At 41.0% G+C, this 15,495-nt stretch overlaps 1 long non-coding RNA gene across 8 annotated transcripts in view; it reads left to right on the top strand.

The window, feature by feature from the left end:
- Positions 1-15,495, top strand: part of LOC104696041 — a 92,157-nt gene that overhangs the window by 37,456 nt on the left and 39,206 nt on the right. For 3 of the 8 annotated variants that reach the window (XR_005603061.1, XR_005603058.1, XR_005603063.1), the window contains one exon: positions 1,670-5,074. The exons of 3 other annotated variants lie outside the window; for them this stretch is intronic. This is a non-coding gene — a long non-coding RNA (uncharacterized LOC104696041). Of the gene's footprint in view, positions 1-1,669; positions 5,075-15,495 lie in introns of those variants that run through there. 2 more of the 8 variants (XR_005603059.1, XR_005603060.1) reach the window with 2 other exon arrangements.

Raw genomic sequence — 15,495 nt, 5'->3', positions numbered from 1 at the left:
TAGGAAAAGGTTCTTTCCCCAGAGGAAAGCTCGGGCACTGAACAGGCTCCTCAGGGCAGTGGTCACAGCACCAGCCTGGCAGAATTCAAGAAGCATTTGGACAATGCTCTCAGGCCCATGGGGAGATTTTGGGGTGTCTGTGCAGGGCTGGGAGCTGGACTCAATGGTCCTTGAGGGTACCTTCCAATTCAGCATATTCTGTGATTCTGTGATCTTGTTCATGGTGACAGGAGAATTTCTCACAGCCCAGGAACTACAGGGATTCTGGGCTAATTTTAGAGGTAAAGAGCTAAATCTTGCTCTTCTGCCCAGATTGATAGAATTTCCTCTTCTGGCTTTGGACAAAACTGATCATTACATTTTTTAAAAATTAAAAAAAAAAAAAAATTAATGTTTTTTAAAAGTTTTGTTTGGTTTGATTTCTTTGTCATATCAACAGCAAATATGTGCTGATTAAGCTGCACTAAATTTTGTTCCTTGTACCTGTGGGTGTCCCTCCTGCTGTGACTCAGCAGTGCAGCAGAGAGGCCACGTGGCCACCAAATCAAATCCAGATGTCAGATTCTGCTGAAAACACTGAGAGCATGAGAGCAGCTCTGTGCAGACAGGTGTTCCTGTCTGGGGTGCAGGGAGGGCATCATAAACGTCAATATTTAACACTCATCAATTTACAGATAAAATCCAGTGATCCTGAGGTAGGGATCATAACCACTATCCTGACTAATTGTGGCAAGGACATCATGGAAAAGAGTGTAGCAAGATTGTCTGGCAGTTCCAACTAAGATGTGTTGTTTTAAAGATTCTTAGCAATAGTTTCTTTTGTTTGGTAAACTGTAACGTTTTCCTCTACAAATCATTGTTTCATTAGGCAGTTTTACTCATTCTGAAATAAACAAAAAACCCGAAAACCTTTGTATATAGTTTTGCCTTACAGGCAGGAAATAAGGATTCTTTGACATTTTGCAAACCTTTATGATTCAAGATTGTTAGTGATTTATAATATAGAAGAAAACAAGTATAGGGCACAGAAAAAATTTTAGTTGAATCAGAAATGCAAGGTTTGTTCTAAAGCATTTACATGTTTGTATCTGAATTTGAATATTTAAGAAATATTAAACAGTATACACATGAACATAGGAAGTGATCTTGAAATATTTAAAATGCTTAAGATAAAGCATGAAAATAATTTGTGTTAAAATTATATCAAACATTTATAATGTTCAATCTTAAAGCAAGGGTAAGCACAATTTTTAGACCAAGTTTTGAAATTGTAGTACTGCAGAGATGTGTTAATGTGCTTAGCTGAGGCTGTGTGCTGTTCAGTACCATGGGCACTGTTCTGAGCTGGTGTGCTTCACTTCCCTGACTGACACATTCCCGTGGTGTGATTCCTGCTAAATCTCTGTAATCTCTATTGGCATCCAAGCACACATGGTTAGATAGCCACGTATCGAATTCCACTACAATGTATAGCAAAATTAATGATGGTTATTTGATATTTTTTTTTCTGATAGTTTCAGCTACAGAGTTTCAACACACACTTAGGAAGAGTTGTGTTGCTCATTGTGCTTCCCAAGGAGTATTTTATGGGAACAGTAAATTTCTCATTCAATACTTCATGGAACGAATGCAGAAGGGTTCTCTGCATTCTCTGTTCTCTCTGTTACAGCACTGCTGGGCTGTGGGCCTGGATAACAGTTTGTCCATGGTCTCCTGTCTGCTCGACAAACCAAACAACTTCTGCTTCATGGACCCTTCTCAAGACTCCCATCAAAGTCTTGTGGGAGCAAGGTAAAACTCAAAAAAAGAGAAGTTTGCATATAACAAACAGCTCCTAATTCCCTTGTAGTAATTTTGATTTTAAAGCCAACCAGAGAGTTATTAATTAGAAGAGTAACAACTTTGGGTTTACTGCATTTTGTGGTTTTTTTATGATCTGTGGTAGAAACTGATTGCATTTTGTTAATATTCCTAGCTTGATATTAAAGCCTATCACAGAATCACTGTCCTGGTTCCTGCCATACCTCCTGGCACCTGTCAGCACAGTGACTTTGACCTTTCCGTACACGAAGCACAGACGAAGCACAGCTCTGACAGAAGCTGGCCTTGAACTGGTTGTTCTTGCTGAGATGGGAGCTAACTTGGCTAAAAGTCGAGCACATCCATATTGCTTGTGCAAATCCACCTGCAAGACTCTTACTGTCTTCATCAATTTCTGGGCAGGTGTACAGAAAACAGTCCTAGTGGCATAGTAAAAGTGTGAATAAGTGTGAATAAATGGAGCTGTTTGCACTACAAACTGGGAATGCTGGGCAAGTGCCTGGTGGAGCAGCTCTCTGTGGTGGTTTAATTCCAGCCCCACACAGCAGCTCCCTTGCTCCTGGGACTGGGGAGAGAAATGGAAGGGGAACAGTGAGAAAACTTGTGGGTTGAGATAAGAACAGTTTAATAATTGAAATAACATAATAATAATTGTAACATAATAACCATTTGTAATGAAAAGTAAAATAACACAGAGAAATAAACCCCAAGAAAGAAAAATGATTGAATGCGAACAACGGCTCACCCCAGTTATTCCATGGGTATAGTGTGTGCCAGTCCCCAAGCAGTGGCCTCCTGCCAACCTCCCCCCAGTTTACTACTGAGTGTGGCATCCTGTGGTCTGGAACAGCCCTTTGTTCAGCTGGGGTCTGCTGTCCTGGCTGTGTCCCCTCCCAGCTCACTGGTGAGGTGGGATGAGGAGCAGAAAAGGCCCTGACTCTGTGTAAGCACTGCTCAGAGATAAGGAAAACTTCCCTGGCTTATCAACATTGCTTCCAGGGCTAATCCAAAACAGCCCATACTGGCTATTGTGAATGAAATTAACTCTATCCCACCCAAATCCAGCATACTTGAGGTGACAAGACTAAAAATTCCTTAGGTACAACATTAGAAAAGCACACATGGCTTCAGTTTTGTCATTCAGAACACAGGCAGGGTAAAGAGATCCTTTCCTCACCCTAGCACCTGTGAATCTCTCATTTATATTCATGCTTTCTAAACTAGAGCAATCTTTTCTATGTCAATTGGCAAGGTGGACCAAAACTTTAAAGGTAACCTGCTGGAATAAGTTCCTTTAGTTACACCAAACCAGTGTTTACACTTGGCTGTCTTGGTATTTTATTTGAGATCTACCTTCGTGGTTTGTTCTGTAGTTACTTGCAGGCTTCCAAACCCTACAGTTTGGTTCTACACTTGATGGTTTCATGCTTTCCCTCAGGGTATGAGGGATATTTTTAAAAGGCTGAAGGAAATAGTTAGTTTTAGGATTGTACTTGAAAAGTTTATGTATGAAGTAATATGGTCTGGTTGTCTGAAGCAGCAGTTAGAAAAAAAGCCCTGGGCAGCCTCTGTTCTGCATTCCTCTGTTGATGTATTTATATATTCAATGGTTTAAAATACTGCATAGATAATTAGCAATAAGTTTGAGTTTGATTTAGAGGGTCCTTAGGATGTCTTTTTGTTACCTGTATCCTGGCTTTGTATTCAGCAGCAGCTGTAAAAATAATCCTTGCTTCCTGGATGAAGTTCAGAATGAAATAAAAACAATCCTTGCAATACTTCAGTTATATAGTAAATGGCATTTGGGGGTAAATAGAGGAGACGACTGTGAGCTTTAATGGAAAAAGGATTTTTAAAAGGATTGTTTCAAACACAGTACAATAACTCTTAAGGTAAGGAAGGGGGTTAAAGATGCAAAAGTGAAAGAACGCGCTCTTACCTGTTGCCAAGTGTTTTTTCATGTATGCATTACAGCTCTTTTTTGTAATGGTCAGTATTGCCCTTGTTGTGTTCTGTTTACATGTCTGACTTCTTGTTTGGATTTTACTTGGTGATTTGGTATTAATTTTTAATGTGAAAGCACTTAGCATTAGGAGTTTGACATTTTGTCTGACCTTAATCACCAGGAGGATCATGAGAGGTTTATTCAGTGGGAAGAGAATTGTTACAGCTCCGACAGAAATGATGGGAAATAAGTAAACAGCCTTTTAAATCTTCACCAGAAATCAATAGAGTTTAAAGATGATGGACGTTGGTGTTTTTTGCTGCTTAAGGACTTCAACCTTTTACGGGAAAATATCTTCTCCGAGTGTCAGCGTTTTTTTGCCCAGCACCATGAATCACTGCTGCAAATAGAACACTCTGCATAGAGCACTTCATCATTGTTACACAGATGATGTTATAGATCTGTATTTCTCTGATACTGCAGATGGCTTATATTTTTACACATAGAAGTGTGGTGCTACTTCACAACATTGCTAACTAATGGATGGTCAGCAAAATAATTTTGTTTTTGATCATGTTTAAACTGACAAACTCCTGTTTTTTTACGATTCCGTAATTGTAAAGGCTGCTATTTAGAACTTTTTCAGTTTTACCTCTTTCCCTGTGTCTATAGAAAGACCTTCACTTAAGTGAGAGTTCTCAACTTTTAGTAACTGGGAATAAGAGCTGCTCTGAAGTCTTCGTGTCAGCATGCCTTCAGAGTCAGGCAGATTTTGAGCAGTAGCAGAGCAAATTGTGTACTTTGGCTTTTCATGAATGATTTATTAGATGTTAGGCTAGTACAGTAGTTAGCAATATATCCAGAAACAGCACTATTCAGACCCAAGTATTTGTACATTTGCATCATCATAAATCATGTGTTGTGCTATTTGGGGTTTTATTATACAGTATTGGATTCCATTTTAAAACAGCTAAGTATACAGTAAATTATATTCAAATATAGTAAAGTTGCTGTTAAATAGTAATTGAGAACTTGACTTTCAAGCTTTCAGTTAATTTGTTTGCATCCTTATGCAGCCATTTACTCTGAATAAAGTGAAGGGGATTTAATTTTGATTTGTAGAGAACCTTTTGTATTGAAAATAACTGTAGTGACTGTAGTTTTATGCTAATATCTAAGCATGCCACATATACTCTTAGACAAAATTGTCCCTTAAGACCTCGTGATATGAAGTGATCTTTGATTTAAGGCTGCAGTACTTTGGCTACAACTGTGTTCAATGATTATTAAACTGGAGTTATTACATAGCAGCTGATGGAATTTTTTCCGTAGTTTATCTCAATTGATTACCCGTATTGAGTACAGAGTGGCAAAAAACATTTTAAACCGTTCCTCCTCGTGCTCCTGGCGCAGCAGCCGGGCCCTGCACTGCGCTGGGCTTGGTGCTCCCCCGGGACTGCGGGGTGGAGCCGGGATGGGACTGGGATGGAGCCCCGGGACTGCGGGATGGAGCCGGGATGGGACTGGGATGGAGCCCCGGGACTGCGGGATGGAGCCGGGATGGGACTGGGATGGAGCCCCGGGACTGCGGGATGGAGCCGGGTGGGACTGGGATGGAGCCCCGGACTGCGGGATGGAGCCGGGGGGGACTGGGATGGAGCCCCGGGATGGACGCGGGGTGGAGCCGGCGCGGAGAGCGGGGCAGGAGCCCGAGGAATCTCCCTCCTGGAATCTCCCTCCTGGAATCTCCGGGGTTCTTTACCTGCGCGGGGAGGGGGTGTGCACATACAGGCAGCGTTTGCGTTGCTCCTTATCCAGCTAAAGCATTGCAGAGCGCCCAGCTTTGAGAACAGCACCTGGAAGGGAAGGAAAATCTTCCAAATAGGACAGCTCTGTAGACATTTTCCTGCCTTTCATCCACCATGGGGATTATGATGGCAATAGGAAATCTTGCTTTCACTTAACATAAAACTAAACTAGCAGAAATGGCAGGGACATTTCAGGACACGAACCTTATTTTTTGATTACTTTAATGTCCTTAAGTACAAATAGTCCTTTTTAATACGTTGTAAGACTCAGCAGTGAAGCATGGAAAAGGGAAATAAGCACATAATGCCCACTCTTTAGTTCATATTAAGTAGTTTGGTCAATCTGGTCCTAGATTTGCCACTGTTAAGTAGATAGTTTTGCTTACTTTGTAGTAGATTTTTATATATTCAGAGATTTCTTCTCTGTGATGGCAGGCCGAAGTTTTGCCTTCACTTTTCTTCCATTATTTTAGGAGGACAGACACAGATACTTGACGCTGGGTCAGAGACGTTTCTTTAAGGGCCAGAACTCTGGACTTCTTTGCAGGTTTTCCCTGGACAGCAAGCACTTTTCTTCATTTTTCAACCTTAAAGCATCGTACACTTTTGAGCATTTTAATATTTGCCACATACTAATGCTGAGTATGGATTTTCTTTAATAGTCTTTTTTTGATGATTTCATGTAGTTTTACTAAAGACGAATAAGCTTTCTATGGATCGATTAACCAGTGAATGCCACAACGGCAAGTTGTAAACTTTATTTTTTTCAATTTATTTGTTGCTTTCCTTTTTTAAACCCATTTATGGAGTTTATGTTACCTGAAAAAATGTCACCTCCTTTGGCCTGTCCCATTGCAAATGTGAAGTAACAGCTGTGTGAACGTTCACCCCCTCTGCTTGACCTTGCTTACAGCTCCTAGAGAGAGTCCTTCAAAGCAGAAGGGATGTGCAGCAGGGCTGTAGACATCTAATGGAACCTTTCCTGGATGCCTGGGGAGCCCTGGGAATGAGGGCCGGGATGGGACAGGATCGATCGCCGTAAGTGTGTGGGGGAGGGAGGGGACAGGGCTAAAAATGCTGGGGAGGTAAAAGAGCTTTTTAAATTAAGGATGTTGCTGGCACAGGAACAAATGGATATGGCTATCAAAAACCTTTGGTTAGAAATTCAAAACATCCAGGCTCATCCAGAAAAGCCTCCCAGAGGGGGAATTATGGAGAGAAAATTATTACCAGATTTTGAAATGAAATTTCAGTGGTTTATAAAAGGATTAAGGGACATGGTTGCCTGTATTGGTAAGAAACTGTATTCGGCATCCACGAGATTCCTTCTGGATATTTTAGGTCTCTTTAGAGACTTTAACTGTTCTTTAACATGACTGAATCATGTAAAAGTTAGTTTTGCATTTCCCCTTTAAAATCTTCTATTAATATTTGTGAATCTATGAATATGGAGTATAACTAATGAGATTTCTGCCTCATTTTTCTATCTGAAAATAACCTCTAAATGACATATTGTCCATCTGGAGAGCAAAGGAAGGTAGGACTTGTGCAGAAGGGAGTGGTGTTCCTGCCGATGGCGCAGCCTTGCTGAGGTAGCTGGGAGAGCAGCTGAGGCTGCTGCTGCTCCTTTCACTGCCTGGTTTCACTTCCTGATCCCTCAGTGATTGCAGCTTGCCTAAGGAGTGCACTGCAGTCAGTACTCCAAAGAGGATTTTACTGCTCCACTGTGCTCTGTAATGTAAGTGAAGCTGATTTTGAACAGGCTCTGGCTGCTCTGCAGTGCACGCCCTGGGTGGCTGAGGCTCTCTGTGACATTGCTGTGCTGCCTCAGTGCAGCTGGCACGGAGACAGCACCCAACAAAGCTCTCGGTGCCTCTGCAGCACTTCCCTGCTTGCTCTTTTCTGGGGTAGTGAAAGTGGGTGTGAGAGTGAGATTCTGCAGTTGCTGTAGTGCTGAGTGGGAAACTTGGTCCAGTGGTTCCCCTGCTCTGTCATTTTAGATTTTTGTTAAATTGTAACCCCCCCTTCTTCTGCACTACAACTGTGTGCTGTGTGTGAGGTGTGGAAGAAGGTCTTACTTTTGCTGATCTTCTGGATGAAATCATTGAACTGTTCATTTATGATGTAGTGCTTGTTTTATCTTCCCTTGCCTTATTAGCGGCTTGTTACAGTAATTTTCAGATGTCTTTAAAATTCACATCTCTTGTGCTTGTGTATCATTAACGAGCCTCCTTTGCTGCACATTTTGATTCAGTGTTACCGAAGAGAGGACTGAAAATGGAACCAAGTGTTGATCCTTCCTCAATGGTAATTTTGTTGGATATTTATCAGTAACTTGTTTTGGATTGACACACAATTACTGATCCCTGGATTTAATAGAATAAAAAATGTGAAGCAAAAGGCACCAGAAAGAGCAGTCTGTTCCCTGAGCGAGCGGGACCAGCGCTGTGACTCCGACACTGCTGCTCAAAGGGACAGGGTGGGTGCCAAGGGTGGTGTCAGTGCCACGTGTGGGTGCTGGAGCTGCTTCTCCTGTGTCAGGGAGCTGCTGGGATCACGCTGTACATCTTCATTAGCCAGGCAGGCACAGCAGCCTCGTGTTTCCCATGAGCTGTGGCTGGGCCATAATTAACCTTGTGAACCCAGATTTGTAACAGAATGTAAAATCAGCTTAGGGTATCAATTACAGTCACACTCCATTGATAGCTGCCAAGGAGAGCTTCTTAGGAAGAAAAAGACATTATGATTTGCTCATTTCCTCAGAAAGTAGCAAAAGATGTTACAATTCATTAAATCATAAATAATAGCTAGTCCATAGATTTAATATCACCTTATTTTGGTGCATTACTCACAGGTCATGGGCCAGTACCATGTCTGTCATTAGAAAGGCTCACAAGTAATTTTATTATAAAACTGAATTAAGAAATGTTTTATAAAAAGAAATTAATACCCTTTAAAATGAGGGAATTTTATCAGTGTTTTGAGTTTTTAATGTAATCATTTTGATCTATGTTGCAAATGCTTAACTATTACATCTGTGGAAAACTAGTTTTACATAATTTAGGGACTTCAGAGCCCATATATTTGTTGTAACTTTTAAGCATAATCATGAATTAAAAACAGTATTTGAGATTATGATCTCTTGAATCTATTTGCTGCTCTCAAATAAACTGAATTTATATCTTTTTAATACTAGTCAATGATAATGCTTTATAGCTACTCACTGCATTATATGCAAAGCAAATGATTATCTAGTTAGATTTAATTTTTTTATTGTTACACAGTACTGTATGAATATGTAGAGTATTTTTAAACAAACTTTTTACATTTGTTTTTCCTGTAATGTACTTCATTTGTCATAAAAATGAATGAGATTATCAGTCAAGGACTGGCTGCTTTTTCTTAGTTTGATTGCTACTGTCACTAGTGTTTTACAGATCTGGAAGGATTTCCCTTTAAGAGTAGTTTTTCATTATTATTCTATAAATACAGACAGTAATTTATCTGTCCACCCCTGCAATATCTTATGATAGAGGAAAAAAATCCTATTACATGTCCGTAATATATAGAAGATCTTTAGTATGCACTTCAATAATTCTTATTCATTCTTTTTTCTTGTTAGTATTGAAAATCTGATGTTCAAGCCTACTTAAACAAATAAACACAGAATTACTAGAATATGTCATCTTTGAAAGGCAATAAATGTTATTTTCTTGAGAAGACTTGTAACATACTTTGGGTCTTTCACACATTACTGTCTTTACCTACTGACAGTACCCACAGTCCATGCATGAGCAATCTTTTCTTAAACTTCCCTTGATCTTTTTCCTTACTTCATTTTCTGTAAGTATGGATTTGTTAACTGGTTGCGAGATACTTTGGCCATATTTTTAATTAAGGCTGTCCATCAGCAACCAAGGCAAGGGCCTTTAGGAGCCCATTTGTCCTCACAAGGAAGGAGCCTGATATAGTTGGAGGTTTTTTACCAGCCCACAATTTAAACAGAGTCCTATTTAAAAATTACCAAACATGAACCTTGTGTAAGCGTAGTCCATCCATGGTACATGAATTCAAAATGTTACATTTCTGTCTGTATCCTCACTTGTTAAATTTGGGAAAACAAATTGTAATTAATTCTCTTTAAAGAAATTGCTGATTCCTATGTAGAACATAGGAAAAACACCTGAAGTATAAAATTCAAGTAACATAAATCTTTGCCTCAAAAAAAATCCAAACCAGGGAATTATTTGTGTTTTCAACAGGGTTTAATGTTGTCTATTTCCAACCTCAGCGATTGGCAGAAGCTCCCTGCCCACTCTGAGTGGTTTTTCCTGATGGTAGCTTTGGCCTCTCTGTTGTTCAGAAGGGCAGCACGGTTTGCACAAGGTGTGACAGGATTTTGTGTGCAATCCAAAATGTGCTGAGCTCTGAGGAAATCAGTATTTGTTAGTTTGGGTTTTATGTGTCTGTCTGGCACGAATTCTCGAGGGCTGTATGCAAGCACTGACAGAGGATTGCCATCACAAATTACAAGGGCAACAAAAGGCACCCAAATTAAATTCTGAATCTTTTAAACCAACTCAAAAATATTGTATTACCTGTAGAATTTCTTTCTCTGTCATTCCTTTCTGTCTTCTTCTGTCCTTCTGCTGAACAAATGACTTTGTAATATATTTGTTAAAAGATTCTGAAGAGCTGCTTGAATCAAAGTATAAGGTGCAGTGTTAATTATCCCCCTCAAACGCATTTGTATGTAGGTGATAACTGGATTACACAAACAAAACCCTTCCAGTTTCTTTTTTACCTTGTTCAGAGACAAGCTCAGAATCTTGGATAACAGGATTCCTTAATGTGGGTTTGGGTTTTTCCCCCCTCACATCTTAATTAGGAAAGGGAAAGTGTAAGTGTATAAAATACACTTCCATAGGCTTCCATATCTGAGCAGTATTTTCTGGATCGTGCTTCTGCAACAATATTTAAGATACATTAATGGAAAAGCACATTGGCCTAATCCTTGGAAACAATGAGCATTATTAATGCCATGGAAAACAGCAGAACCTGAAAATCAGATTCCTTGATAATAGGATTTCTTCTCTTGCATTTGGAATCTAAAAAGTTCCTTAATTCTCAGGTTTATCATTTCACACTCTTAAAGTTCATTTCTTCGCTCAATCTGAGGGTGATTTATGGTTGCTCTGTTATAGATGAAGTAGTTTCATCTTTCAACCTCATTGCATTTTCTCTAGCATTTCTATCACTTAAGACCTCGATTCTCAAAATAAAGGTGAGAGAAGATGAATGTGTGTATGGAAGAGCCCTCAACTGGACCCACCCCCAAGTATCTAAAACTTTGCAGTTCTCAAAGTTTAATGAATGTTTACTGTGCTCAGCAGAGCAAATCTGAAAGGTCAGATGAAAACCAGTGGTATTATTCCACTGAGTTTCATCACTGTGCCACTACTGGTATTACAGAAAACCAAAAAAGCCAAAAAACCTAAAAATCCTCAGGTCCAGAAATTTTTGACTGATGCTGTGGTTTTGTGCTGTGTAAAGAAATCTGAATTGACCTACTGATCAAAAGTGGTATTATCTGATTAAAGGGAAAGGGAAAAAACCCAGCCTTAAACTCTAAAGCAACTACTCCAGTCAGTATTAACTCTCCACCTGTAATTCCGTGTGGCCAAGGGCTCTGTGCACTGCTCCTGGATGGTCCTGCACTGGGAGTTGCACTGTCCCTGCAGAATGGTGCCACCCAGCACAGAACTGTGAACAGGGATCTTTGTGTGGGCATTTCCTTTATTTGCTCCTTCACAACAGACTTATTAATCCTCAGTCATCATTTTTGAGATGCTTGAAGTAGGTTTACTGGTTTGGTTAAAAAAACTATGTTCTGTTGTAGAAGATAATGTAGAAAAATCATGTGAGAGAGTTCTGTGAGTTGTCCCCTTCTGGCTGGGCCACCAGTTTCACTGTGCACTGAAAGGGACATACACCCAGCATCACCTAAACAGAACTTAGTATAACCTTGGGGTGTTGGGGAGTCCAGTCAGTTCCGGAAATCAGAGAAAACTCCATCACTGAGAAGATGCAGCTCCTCTCTTCACAGGCTCTGCCTTATATAGACTTTTGTTATAGGCATATCTTCAAAGCTGTACAGGAGGACTTAAAAATATTTTCATCCTGCTCTGATTCTGCTCTCAAAGCTAAGGGGTACAACGTGCAGGATGGCAGAAGTTCTGATTGCCCCCTGTTGGCATCCCCCACGCCAGGGTTTGAGGTCCAAGGTGTGCCCCCATACCCAGCAGGGCCCTCCCAGATGGGAAAGCATCTCTCCTGATCTGCAGTTGGGGCTGTGACTGCGTTACATCTGCCTATCATCCTGAGTAAATGAGAAGGGAAGGTCCTGAAGCATATTTTAACTCAGAGATACTCAGCTATAAACGGCCCAATGCACTGTGTATTTACTTTTTTTCTAGTGAATTTTGGGACTGCTTTACAATATTCTTTAGCTGTCCCCTGGTCTGCATGATGGCTTCAGTGGATGTGTGTATTATCCAGTACTAAACACACAAACATTCCCAGTGATGTACAGGAGCAGCAGTGTTTTGTAAAGCCGAGGGTGCTTTTGCTCTCCTCAGGTGGTTGGCACACATGGGGATGGACACAGGCAAGCCTGGCACGCCTGCCTGCCTGCCTGCCTGCCTGGGCTATTCTAGCGTGGCTTGTTTGGGTCTGCGTGTTCCTTTAAAGATTCCAAGACTCAAATATGTTCAAATAAATGAGTGTAAAAGCAGTGGGTGGCTGTGCAAGCAGGAGACAATGTGCTGGGTTTAGTTTGTTGCAGGCAGAAGGCAGGGATGTGCCAGAGCCCATCTCAGCCCGTCACTGTGGGCGCAGCTCGGGGGCAGGGGGGCGCTGGCTGCCCTGCTGAGCAGCCCGCCTGTGCGAGTGCTCTGCCCTGCTCCGGGGGATGCTGAGAGCAGCGCTCTGCTGGTGCTAGCCAGGGGCCGCGGTTTCCTTGCTGCCCGCACGCACTGAGCTCAGAGCCGAGCCCAGGAAAGCTGGGATAATGAGCAGAGCAGTGCAGGGAGGTGATTGATGATCCCTGGTTCTGACAGCTCGAGTGCCGAGATTCCCAGGGTATCCGAGCGCGGCATTAGCATGCTGACAGCTCAGCATTTAGGACATTATGGTAATTTATCCTGCATATGCTGTCACCTGCACTGTCAGAGTTTCTTTTTAATGATGGTATAACTATTTTGTTTGTTTGTACTGCATTCTTTTCATTTGGCTAATGTCTCCTCATTAGATTGCACCTAGTAAATGAGAGTAATTAAGTGTTTCCTATAGCTCAGATGCAATGATTAAGTTGCAGAGTTGGTGCTGATTATGTTTTGTCATTTATCTCTATTAATCTGAGAATAATCCAGATGATAAACACATGTAATTTTTTAGCTAATGTTCAATAGATGAAATTTATAGCTTCTCAATGGAGCCAAACAATAAGTGTGCATTTATATATGAATAGGAAGTTATTGTACTTGTATTTCTGTTAAATAAACATAACATTATCTGTGCAACTAAGAAAAAAAAGTGGAAAATCTACTGAATGTAGAGATTCTCACTTTTTAAAAATGCATTTGTGTATGGAAAACTAGTATTCATAATTCACAGTTCAGTGACTCTCTTTATTCTGCTTTCTCAAATATCTACAGAGATTCCTGTGGTGATATTTCTGAGGATTTTTTTCCTGCAGTTATTGTCTGTATATGTTACTATTAATTCTAGAATACAAATTGCATCTCTAGTGCTGAAATGTAATTTTCACGTAAAGACTTCCAAATTACTCAGTTTAACACCAAAAAATCCCCACTAATACATCAAATTAAGTGCCTCACAGCAATTTGTAAATCTTTATCTAACTTTCAAGCTGTAGATAGACATTGAAAAAATAGCTTGAGCTATTTTTTCAACACAAAGTAGCAATAATTAATTTTGATACAAATAATAATGGCAACACTAGGAGCACCCTGTTATTTGATGATGTTCCTTTGTTTTCCTGGCTCTGTGAGCTTCCTAGCACATCACACTGTGATGTGCTATTTCTAAACATACTTACTATTTCTAGATATAAAATTTACTATTTCTAAATATATGCCTTGAAAAAGTCAGACATCGTAGCCCCATAACTGTGTGGGGTTTATACACCAAAATTCTGATTGGCTTCAAAAGTAGCAGCTTTTGTGTGTCCCCAGTTAAATAAACTGCTTTAAAATGTAGCACTGGCAGTTGGAGTAGCTGTTGAGGGATGGACCCTAAGCTAGTTTGAGGTTTCTGTTAAATGTGTGTAAATAAATGAGCTGGACAATTTTTCAGGCGTGCCTCCTGCCCGGTATTCCCAGCGTGGGAATGTTGTCTCTGCAGTGCCTGTGTGTCCCTGTGGTGTCAGAGGCGATGCTGTGCTGAGTGTCTCTGGCTGCCCCGCGGCTGCTCCGGTCGCCCTTTGCTGCAGCACCGCTCACCGAGGGCTGGGTTACAGCGAGGTTCCCAAACACACACCTTGCTTTGGAACAGTTCCTCGGAGTTGGGCCACTGTTTTTCCCTCCGTGTTTTTCACTGAACAGCTCCTGGCCCTCTCTGGGGGAGTATCTCCCTGGACAGTGCTGTGCAGAGTTTCATTCTGGTTCCTTGAGCTCGGAACCACCCCAAAGCCCTGGCCTGGCTGGTGCCTTGGGGTGCTCGGGACACTGCCCATGGCCATGGCCAGTCCCCTCCAGGCCCGGCCACCTCTGCTCCTCAGGAACTGAATCCCAGAGCCTGGGCTTTGTCCAGAGGGACTCTGTGATGCCGTGAAGACTGGTCAATAAAATCACTCAGATTTGTCATTCGTCCCTATTTTCAGGTGCTCCCACCCTCACCAGTTGAAAAGGGGGAGACAGTGGGTTTGAGCAACAGGGGAGCAGTGAGCCCAGGGGAAGGTGGACATGGAAAGCTGTGGTGAGATTGGGCATGGTGTGGTGAAGACAGGTGAAACATACTGGGCAGGAGAGCTTGGCATGGCCCAGCCATAGCCCACAAATTTAAGGGTTTTTTCAGTTTGTGCACATTTGTTAGGTTGGCTGAGATTTTTCTGATACATCTTCTAGATGAGTACGCAATTATTTAAGGTTCAATTTTCATTTTTTAATACGTAAAATCACATTATTGAGGCAACTCAGTAAACTTCTAGCTTGAAATATATGTTAATCAGGTCAAATTGTTGTTCATTAGAATTTATTTGCTTCCTAAGAGCATCAGTTTCAGGGCATCAGCATTCTTTCTGGAAAAGCAAATACTCTGTTCTGTTTATGTGGGTCAGTCCTAGAGTAGCTGCTTAATATCCCATGTCTGGAATTCAGTTGTCTTTTCTCTTGGGTGGGTCAGGAAGGCAGTTGAAGCAGGCAGTGATGGCTGCTGGGCTTTCATTTCTTTGTGACTGGTAAATGAAACACATGCAGCCTCACCAAACTACATGACTAATGACAACCTCCAGTGGCTCCTGCAATCAAAGATTAATTTGCTTTATCAAGTTTAAAGAATAGTAGGTGATAAATCATGTCAGAAAGAAATAATCAGTGGCAGGCTGATGTTCTTTTGCACAGTGGAGGACAGGTGCAATAGAGGATTCATCTGCCATAGACTGTTAATTTTTTTCTCATGCTGATGTGTTAATTTTTATTTAGTTGATTTTTAAGTCAAATGGGATGCACTGTCAACTAATGTTTTTACCTAAAATACATAGTATTGGCTCTTCTCTCTAAAATTAAACATGTTCAGAGTCTATCACTTGCCATCAAAATATTTTCTACTTAATTCCTTTAATAATTGATGGATATATTTCACTCCCATTGGGTTTGCTGTCTTGGAGCACAGCTTAATGTG

Source organism: Corvus cornix, chromosome 13 (genome assembly GCF_000738735.6).
Source record: "Corvus cornix cornix isolate S_Up_H32 chromosome 13, ASM73873v5, whole genome shotgun sequence".
NCBI classification, from domain to species: Eukaryota; Metazoa; Chordata; class Aves; order Passeriformes; family Corvidae; genus Corvus; species Corvus cornix.
Note: the sequence above shows the minus strand (reverse complement) of the source record. Positions and strands in the feature narration are given on the sequence as shown.